Source organism: Telopea speciosissima, chromosome 7 (genome assembly GCF_018873765.1).
Source record: "Telopea speciosissima isolate NSW1024214 ecotype Mountain lineage chromosome 7, Tspe_v1, whole genome shotgun sequence".
Classification (NCBI taxonomy): Eukaryota; Viridiplantae; Streptophyta; class Magnoliopsida; order Proteales; family Proteaceae; genus Telopea; species Telopea speciosissima.
Genome location: NC_057922.1, coordinates 3,064,726 through 3,074,623, shown reverse-complemented (window position 1 = coordinate 3,074,623; position 9,898 = coordinate 3,064,726). Strand labels below are relative to the sequence as shown.

Sequence of the window (9,898 nt, the reverse complement as noted above, 5' to 3'; positions counted from 1 at the left end):
TAATACATTCCAACAAACCAAATCAAACGCAGCCTTTAACGTTTTGATCTCCATTTGATTTTTTAAAAATTTTTGTTTGATTTGATTTTAAGTTGAATCAATTAATACCCCGATAAGTCTGATTGGATGGACTGAAATTGGAAAACCTGATAAAACTAATAAAAATTTATATTTTCTAATATTTATGTATAAAAAATCAATAATCGACCGGTAAGAAAAAATCAATTAAGAATTAAAACCGATCCAACCGATAACTATTGGTTTTATTTTGAATTATAAAAGTGGGAAAGAGAACTTTACCTGGGTGTGTTGCCTTTGCACCTGACCGGGTGTGAAATGATCGTCATGGCCCTGGAAACTCTGCCTTTCTATGATAACGAAATAGTTATTTCGCATGCCCTTGTGTATCAGCACAGGGCCAACTTACCACATGCGCCCAGATAATGTTATAAATATATCAATCCAAATTTGATTTGACTCAATGCACAAATCGAACTGAACCAAACCGACCTAGCCTTTTGTCAATCCTAATATTCCAAATGCTCCTACATTTTAGATAAAGGACAGGGATGGGTATGCTTGCGTTATGCTGTAAGCTAGCACTTATGTGTGTCTCTCTCTTCAATCCTTCAAAGAGAGCCACTAGCACTTGCACTACTGTATTTGGGAAGCTAGGAACAATTTTTCTTTTGAGTTTGTTAATCCTAATCCATTGATGCTGATGAGAAACGTTTCCGTCTGGTTGTAGGTTCTCCATATCTCCCCGCCCCCAATGTTAACCCTTCCTGTAACTAACTCTAATGACGAGGATTTGATTTTCCCCTCCATGCCTGATTTACCTATTTTGGACTTTCCTGTTTTGTTATGCGCAGGGATTGACTCCACAGACCTAAACTCCTCTGGTTGGGCCTTTGGCATTTTGATAGGTGACAAACTCTTTTTGGACCGTGCTGATTTCATTAGGAAATCTCATGTTTTGGAATCTTAGCTGATTGGCATAATTAATGGGTTAATATTGGGAAACAAGAGAGGTGTGAAGCTGAAAGAAGTTTGGTGTTCTGATAAATCATTGTCTGGACTTCTTCCAACTCCATCCCGATCTCCTTGGCCATACGAGCTTCTGACCTATTTTTTGCAAATTTTGAAAATATCAAAGGATATTCTCTTCCGAAACTTAACTGATGTAGGATTTTAAAATGGGTAAAATCGAAGGCTTTGTTAGCTGCGAGACAATCTATCACTTGTATATTTGAACATTGTACTAATTTGCCATCCTTTAAGTAATGTAATTTTTTCTCCTTTCACATAAAAAGAAAAAAAAAAGAATCGCTAGCATACACAACTTTTTCGGTTTAGATAATAAGTAGGGGGGCGCACTATTCTCTGTGCCGCAGCATAGGCTGCGCCCAGGCACATGGGGGTGGGCACAATGACCATCCTACCCCCTGAGTGGCGGGCCCATGTACCTGGAATACGCGGTCCTTTTAAATTTGCCGTCTCTCGCATTGGGTGTCATCTTTGTTCACCCCTTCAATGGTTCCAGTTTCGAAAGAGTAAGACAGAATGGAAATGGAAGAATTAAATTTCTGGATCCAAACTTCAGAAGAAACACGCAGCAATGTTCGAGCGTCTTTCCAATCTCCACCAATGTCGCTTCCAGCAGTGCATTTCTCGTAAGACCGATAACTCTTCACCTCTTGAATCCACGAAATGTTTCTTCGATCGGTTCTCAGAAGCTTAACGAACGATCCAGGACAAGATGGATGGTTATCGTCTCGTTTCAGACTCAGAACCCAAGGCTCGTCTGAAAGCGGATCTGAAGAAGGTATCCATGTCCATTGCCGAGCTTGAGAAACTTGTTTCTGAGAACTCCTGCTTCTTGCCTTGTGAAATCCGTTCGTCTCTCAAAGCCATTTCGGAGCTGAAAGAAACCCTAGCGAATGCAAATTCTGAGTTTTTGCCTGAAAAGAAATTTTCGTTCAAGAATAAGGTAGCAAAGAAAGATCATAGTAATGCCACATCCGCGGTTGAAATTAGGGCTTCTGATTCGATTTCAACTGACATTACGGCTTCTGACATGATTTTACCAGAAAAATTAAATCCGGGATTCTCCTGGTTTTAGGAACAGGGAAGGTGCGGTTTTAGTTAAGGATTTTAGGAGTTCGAAAGAAGGAGATGTCACTCTTTCTAATCTTAATTCTTGTGAGGTTCGTCTGACGGGCAGCTTGAGAGCGCTCTTCATTCATCGACTAAGGAGTTGTCACGTTTTGTTGGACTTGATTTGGGTTCAATTCTCATTGAGGAAGTTGAGGATTGCTTGTTTATGTTGGCCTCTCATCAGATAAGGATTCACAATGCCAGGAGTGCGGATTATTATCTCGTGTGCGTAGTAGGCCAATAATTGAGGATGGTAGCAGTGTGATATTTGCGCCGTACCATCTGTCTTATGAAGGGCTTGATAAGGAACTTAAGGATTCAGGTCTTGACGGAGAAACCAGTAATTGGGCGAATATGGATTACTTAAGATGGGTGCGAGCCACACAATCCCCAAATTGGTCCATTTTACCTGAGGATGAGAGAGTCGGCATTGGAAATATATCGGAGACTTACAAGTACTGAACTATATAGTACTGTAATGACAAAATGGAGAAGACCAGACTGGGATTTAGGTAATTGTCTTCATTGTATTTGATCATTCAAATGAACTAAACACCAAACCATGTAGCATTCTTAAATGTTTCTGTTTTTCAAGTGGAAATTTTGTTTTAACTGCTCTACTATTTTGGTCGTTGTGTTTTTGTCATTGTTTTAACTGGCTATTTTTAAATTTTTATGAATTGTTCATGGACCTGTAATGTGCACTGTGTGATATTTGGCAATATTCTTTTTCTTTCCTTAGTTTTTGTGTGTGTGTGTGTGTGTGTTGGGGGGGGGGGGGGCTTTGGTCCAGTTCTGGTTGATGAAGGGGAATCTTCACTTTTATGACTTGTTCATGGACCTGTAATGTGCACTGTGTGATATTTGGCAATATCCTTTTTCTTTCCTTAGTTTTTTTGGTGTGTGTGTATGTGTGTGTGTGTGTGTGTGCGAGGTCAGGGCTTTTGGGCCAGTTCTGGTTGATGAAGGGGAATCTTCACTTTTAGGGCATGAAGCTATTATGCATATCAGGTGCACATGCCAGTTATGAGCTTATCAACCCTAAGGAGGGTATTAACCAAGTTTAACTGATTGTATCCTATCACTCATCTTTTGTATAATTGATGTGAAGGTTTTAAAAAGATGAAAAATTTAGCAGTATTACTACTGCATTAGGATAGATCTGGATTCATACTAACCCCTTATATGCTTCACATTTTGTAACATATCGTCCTTTAGCCACAGGAATTTATTGGAGCAACTCTATTGACGTTTTCTCCTCTCTGCTAGAGTTTTGGATAAAAACATAGCTAATTATTTGATATTTGATGAGATAAATGAAGAAATTGAGGTAATGATTTTCTGTAGAGGTTGAAGAGGCAGCATAATTTTGGTCAAGCTGGAAGAGGCTGCCTTCCAAACAAGGAGGAGCTTTGTTAACTGTAAAGGGTTTCAAGACGTTGATTGCTTCATCTCTGCAAAACAAGGTTGAAGACACCATATATATGAACTCTGATCTATATGATGTAGCACAGTTGAGGTACAATATAAGATCATATTTACACTCTTTCCTGGTTTCTTTTGGTGTTTGTGTCATTGATTTTAATTGGGGATTTAACTACTCATTGCTGGTTTGTTCACAATTTAGCTCAGTTTAGTTGATGGTTTCTGACATATATATTAGAAACTTGTTTGTGACATATATAGGTTCACATTTTGGACTTTGTAGTTCCAACTCCCAATTTTTCTGGTGTCTAATTGCGTATGCTGTGAGGATCTCTGGTGACTTGCAGATACAGTTTTGGGGAGATAATGCTTACATTTGAGGTTTTGGGAAGCGGTCATAACAAGGCCCAACCAGATATAACTTGACCTATCTGACTGAACATGAGCTCAGGTAGGATTGAGGAATGATAACCTTGGGTTGGGCAAGGCTGTGCGTTAGGAAGCAACAAAGATTGGCCCTAGCTCAACCATATTAGTGTAGTAGGGCCAACTGACATTGGATTTTAGCTTATCTAACCTCAGCTCCTCTATTAAAACCAACGCATGGTTTGTGGTTGGGTCATGTGACATGTCTGAGTTAATATCCCCATTTTGAAAGCTGTGAATTAGAAATGTATACTGCAAGGACAATCAAAAGAGAAGCAGAGAACACCATTCACTAATGTAACACCACACGGCAAATCCTTCCTTTTAGAAATGCAAGTCTATAAAATGCATATGAAACAACATTTAATAATCTATGCAGGGGGATCATGCTTCAAGTTGTGCAGAGGTTCCCTAGGCCTGAGTATGCTCACAACTAAATAGGAGATAAGACAAGTTAAGATTATCTATGTGAGGGGTTGCATAGATGGTACAGAATCTACAGTGAGTTGTAATAGAAGATGAGTAGGTTGCAGGGGTGGGAGCATAGGTAGATCAGACCAAAGAGATGACTGGTTGTGAGGGTATATGCACAAGGGTGTGAGGATCCTCCTTTTACACATTATGATTGAGTGCTATATTAATAAATAACAAAGAAAGAAAGAAGGTGACTATTTGAGTTCAAAATGTAAAAATGGGACTGATCAAAGCATAGTAGAACTTCTACCCTTTTATTGAGGATATAGACCAACGAGAGATGCATTAGGCTATTGTTTTGAAGTCCTAGTGATGTGCGGAGAACATACACAGCCCAACAAGGCAAGTGGTTGCGAGAAGTTAAGAGCACTCAAATAAGAAACATAATGGGAATATGTACAAAAAGTCTTTACAGAAAAAATCTTTTTTAAAGTGTCGAACTGATCAAATGTTGATTCCTTTTTATTTCATCAATCTGGATTGGGCTTCAAGACAAAAGGAAAGAAAAGAGGTTCTGAATGAGGAGGACACCACGAAGTTCAAACCCATATCCAGAAATAGGTGAGATTAGACCTCACAAGTGAGTGGGGAATTGACCAAAAGATGGGGCATGGTTTCAGCATCCCAAAAAAAGAAAGGACAGGCATTGGAATACAAGAACTTCTTGAAATTTGGAGTTTTTTTTTTTTTTTTTTAAATAGTAAATAGTTGATACTTAGAATACTATCTCTGGCACTCTTCCAAGCAAATAACTGATCATTTTAAGGAACTCCTTGCAACTAAATGAGGGGACTAAGGCCTCAAGCTGAGATTTGACAGTGAAGGAGCCAGGATTTTCTCTAACCCATATTCTCTTGTCCTCTTGAGTTATCTATGTTTCAGTGGTTAACAAGCTGGTGCAATGGTTGCTGAAGATCTATCTGCCAATCATTGACATTTCTGTAAATAGTGAGGACCCATTCGGTATTCATACCTTGAGATAGAGCATAGTCAGAGGGATACCTATGCATAAATTTTAAGAATTCGAAGGAAAAATGTACTCTCTAGGTGGGGGTTGATCTGAATTCAGTTTTATCACCATTTTGAAGGAAAAGGGAAGTTGTTTCACCAAAACAAAAAGAGAAGGGGATGCTTTTTGTCAGATGGTGATGGTGACATTTGCAATTAGTTGGCCATTATGGAGTTTAATGGAATCTGAGGATCTCTGATGATAGAAGAAAACCCACTCGAGAATTTGTAGACATGTTAGTCGCCTCATCTATGTTTTGGTCATGCCTTAGGAAGAGTTCAAAGAAGAGCATCTGGAGGTTTTTTCTGCTATGGATTTAGGACCCTCATGTAGAATAGAGATCCTTTTCCTATACTTGTGCAGTCTTGCTGTGTGCTTCTTTGCGTAGAGCTAATATTTGTAATATGCATTTGCAACTGTATATGAGTTTCTTTTTTGGTGCCAACTGTATATGTCTTAACCAGGTTGTTCAGACTTACTTCAGATGTTCATTTATCATTGTTATATGAAAAAAAGAAAAAAGAAGTTCAAAACATTTGAAAGAATTTAACTCTTCAAAGGTCTTGGTGTTGAATGAAATTCTTAAACTGCTTTAGAATGGAGAATATAGGGCTTACTTAATAAATCCACATGAAGCAGGTAAAAAACTGCTAATTTCTCAGACCTATTTTCTTCAATTTATATATATTTTAATACCCTGTAGAGTTCTTTAATGAGCTACTAATGTGGAACCCAAGTGATGCAAGGAAAATTAAAACAAAATTTCAGAAAATAAATGTAATTAGTGTGAAATTAGAAGTGAGAATTTTAGATAAGCTAATGAACTTTGATGTAGTAAAAAGTTTTTTATGTGTCACTTAAATTTAAATTGAATTTTGTGCACATGTGTAGACAAAAGAAAGAATTTTAGAATTAAAGGAAATAAATATTGAAGAGAAATTGCATAAAAAATAAATCCAACTTTGGACTGAATAAGGTAAATGTTTTAAAATAAAATAAACAAAGAGTTAAAATTAATAGATTTCTATACTCTAAAATCTAAAATCGGGTATGAATGATTCAAATAGCAAATTGCTTGAATAAAAGTGCTTATAGCATTTTCCCCAAGATTGAATCACATGAAACGTGACAAGACTGAAAAAATTTTAAGTGAAAAATGGAAAATAGAAATTAAGTGAATATCATTATAAGTGAAATTAATAAAAATATAATGAGAAATTAAACCCAAACCAAAGTAAAGAAAAAAAAAATAATAGATGTAATATATTTCAGAATGGGCTAAAGTTATATATAAGAAAACTGATTTATGCCCCCCTACCCTCGTTTTGCCACATGGATGGATGATGTGTTTATTTGACCATCAGATGGAGAGGACATAGTTTGAATTAGTAATATACCAAATTTAGAGTCAAATTCAATCAAATAGCCCCATGTATGTCCATGCTTGCCTACAATTCTTTGACCACTAATGTGCATCTCATGGTCCTGGGTTTTTCAAAAGCTCTGTTTTGCCACTTGATAAACTGGATTCAAACTGAACTTTGACACGTGAATATGGAACCCTAGGGTCTGCCTGTGCACAAAATTTGGGTTCCATATCTGATCTATCATGTGGCAGATATTTGGGTTGTGCTGAAAAAACTTTCAACATGTGCCGCGTCAAAAGTATTCACAACTTTTAGATTTACAAAATGGGAAGGTGGATGTAACTCCACTGAGTTGCCTTTGAAGTTGAACACTTACATGAATTTAAAACATTCATGTAATCCCAGGAATGCTTCTGATTTGAATAACATTGAAAGAAAATAAATAAATAAACATGAAACCAAAATTAATCATAGTTTCAAATAGGGATGTTCTTCAATTTTGTTTCTTCCTTCATCCCTAGCTGTTAATTAGAAAATGCTTGCAGAGACAACATTGAATTACATATGGAGCGAACGGAACTCCGAGTCGAGAAGTGGGCCTATATATTCCCCTATTTCGGATGGTTGGCTGAGATGATGATCAGAGTAAAAGAAAGAAAACAGTAGAAAATTCCAAGTGAGAGGACGATAGTACACATCGTGAAAAACTATTTCCCTATACATATTGTATACAATACATTACATTTGATTTTATAATACTTTTTTTAGAAAAGAATTGGTGGGTATGAGCAACAAGGGGACAGGTATTTAGATTCGGATATTATAAGATGGAATATTCCTCAAGTTATGAACCAAAAGATGGCTTTAAATCCATTGAAGAAGCTAAATAGATAGTTGTTCTTACCATGCAGATCAAGAGTTGGTATATAAATTTTTTTATGGTCTACAAATCTACAACCCTTCTATTAATCGAGTCTAAAGCTGATTTAACTGTGGACTGGTGGCTAAATAAAAAAATAAAAAATTGTAGTCATTGTATTTTAATTAAATTTTGTCTTATATTTTCGTCTAGCTAGTTTGTGTTGATTATAAACTATCAATAATTCTCTCTATCTTTCGTTATCGAATAGCCTGTGGTCATGATGTCATTGCCTACGGAATTGCTCCCACCAATTAAGACGTAGTGGTTGATGATGGCTGGAAACAATGATTCTTCCATGCAAAATTAGAAAATTCTCACTATATTAACAAGTGCATTAAAAACCTAAAAACCTTGGTTGGGCATAAAGTGCTTATAAAACCCAACACTCCAACACTTAGTAGGTAAGCCATGCATTACAAAAATCATTGGGAAGATTTGGATTTTATTTCATCTTTCTTAAATGTTCATGGTTATCTTTTTTACTATTTTAGCTAAAAAAAAACTGTAAAACCTAGTTTCATGACTGCATAAAACAATTCATACTGTATAGGATTTGTTCTATATAGTTTCAGAAGAAACCATTATTTTCTAAATCAAATCGAGGCAAACATGCTTTTCATTCACTGCAATTTACCATACTGGGTGGGGGTGTGTGTGTGTCATCATGGCCGGAAAAGGTATAATAGATCTGATGAAATTAGCAAAGATTTTGATGTCCCTACATCAAATTTAATACTTTGATCGATCTTGGATTTGTTAAGTAGATATATGTTGGTTTCAATGTATTTTCAGTACTAATGCAACTTTCGTGTGGGAGACGTAACCTGATTATCTAATTCTATTCCAGTTTGTATTGGTTTAGTGTTTTAGATTAATCCCTTAAAAATGATCCTTATAGTAAGTGCCTTCATCATGCAATTAATTGAAAGAAAGATGCCTTACTTATAAATACAAATCTTTTTCAATTTTGATCTTTATATTCCAGGATGATTCACATAACAACAAATCCAACATTTATTCACTGTTTTACTTATTTCGCCATAGCAATCAAGACTGAAACATTTGAGCCCGAGAGACTGAGACTCAGAGTTGGTATTGTGTCTGTATTGTTTTAACTCTTACGTATGAGTCCATGTCTACCTGTGTTCCTTCCTATCACACTCTGAATAGATCAAGTAAGGTTAAGAATCGCCACGAAGGTAGAGGTACTATTATCCTCTTACATGGGATTAATTTGTTATTATTTTTTCTCTCATGTTCTGATAATGTGGGTCTCATAATTGAATACAACAACAACAATAACATCTCAACCTTATTCCCACTAACTAGGGTTGGTAATGACATGGAACCTTAATTATCCTTTAATCAATTATATTCCATGTCATATTCAATACAAGGCATAAGCTATACATGTCTTTCCTCACTATTTCTCCTATAGTCATTTTAAGTCTACCCTTGATGATGATATATTCTTCGCACTACCATTGATATGGCGTGTAGATTTTCCTCACACTGACATCGTGGGGAATCCTCCTCTCCCATAGTTATGTATGCTTATAACATAAAAGAGTGTACGCGAGTGCTCTCATTTGTCCAAAGACAGAAGTACCTCTTACACATTAAAAAAAATCTTAAATAAACATGGGTAGTTTTGTTTTTTGAGGAGGAATGTAATGCTTATAAAAAATGAAAAAAAAAAAAAAATGGTTTTATAAAAGATTTTTTATCTGATAATATCAGCCATTATTATTACTTATATTCCCTCCTCTCAGAGTGAATGAATCAGCTTCAGTGCTCCATCCCCCACCTATGACCTTGTGAGGATCTTTAGAATAGAAACAACACTTGATCCAATAAATTTGAATATAACTATATAAGGGAGACCACTGTACATGACAAGGTTTTGGACTTAGGACTGGTGTGGAGAGACTGTATTACACGGTTGGGTGATCCAGATATTTGGGTTATCCTTGTCATTCAATTCCTCCAAGTGGCCAAAAGATAATGTTTTTTAGATATTTACTAATTAATAATTCTTTACAAGCAAACATTCCTGAATTTAATTAATAATTGGTAATTAATTAGAAAAGAAAAGATAATTTTTTCTTATTTAAGCAT

The 9,898-nt window shown here is 36.1% G+C and overlaps 1 pseudogene; it reads left to right on the top strand.

Annotated features, from left to right (window-relative positions):
* Window positions 1-1,585: 1,585 nt before the first annotated feature.
* On the top strand, window positions 1,586-2,619 carry LOC122667333 (annotated as a pseudogene).
* The last annotated feature ends 7,279 nt before the right edge of the window (window positions 2,620-9,898 follow it).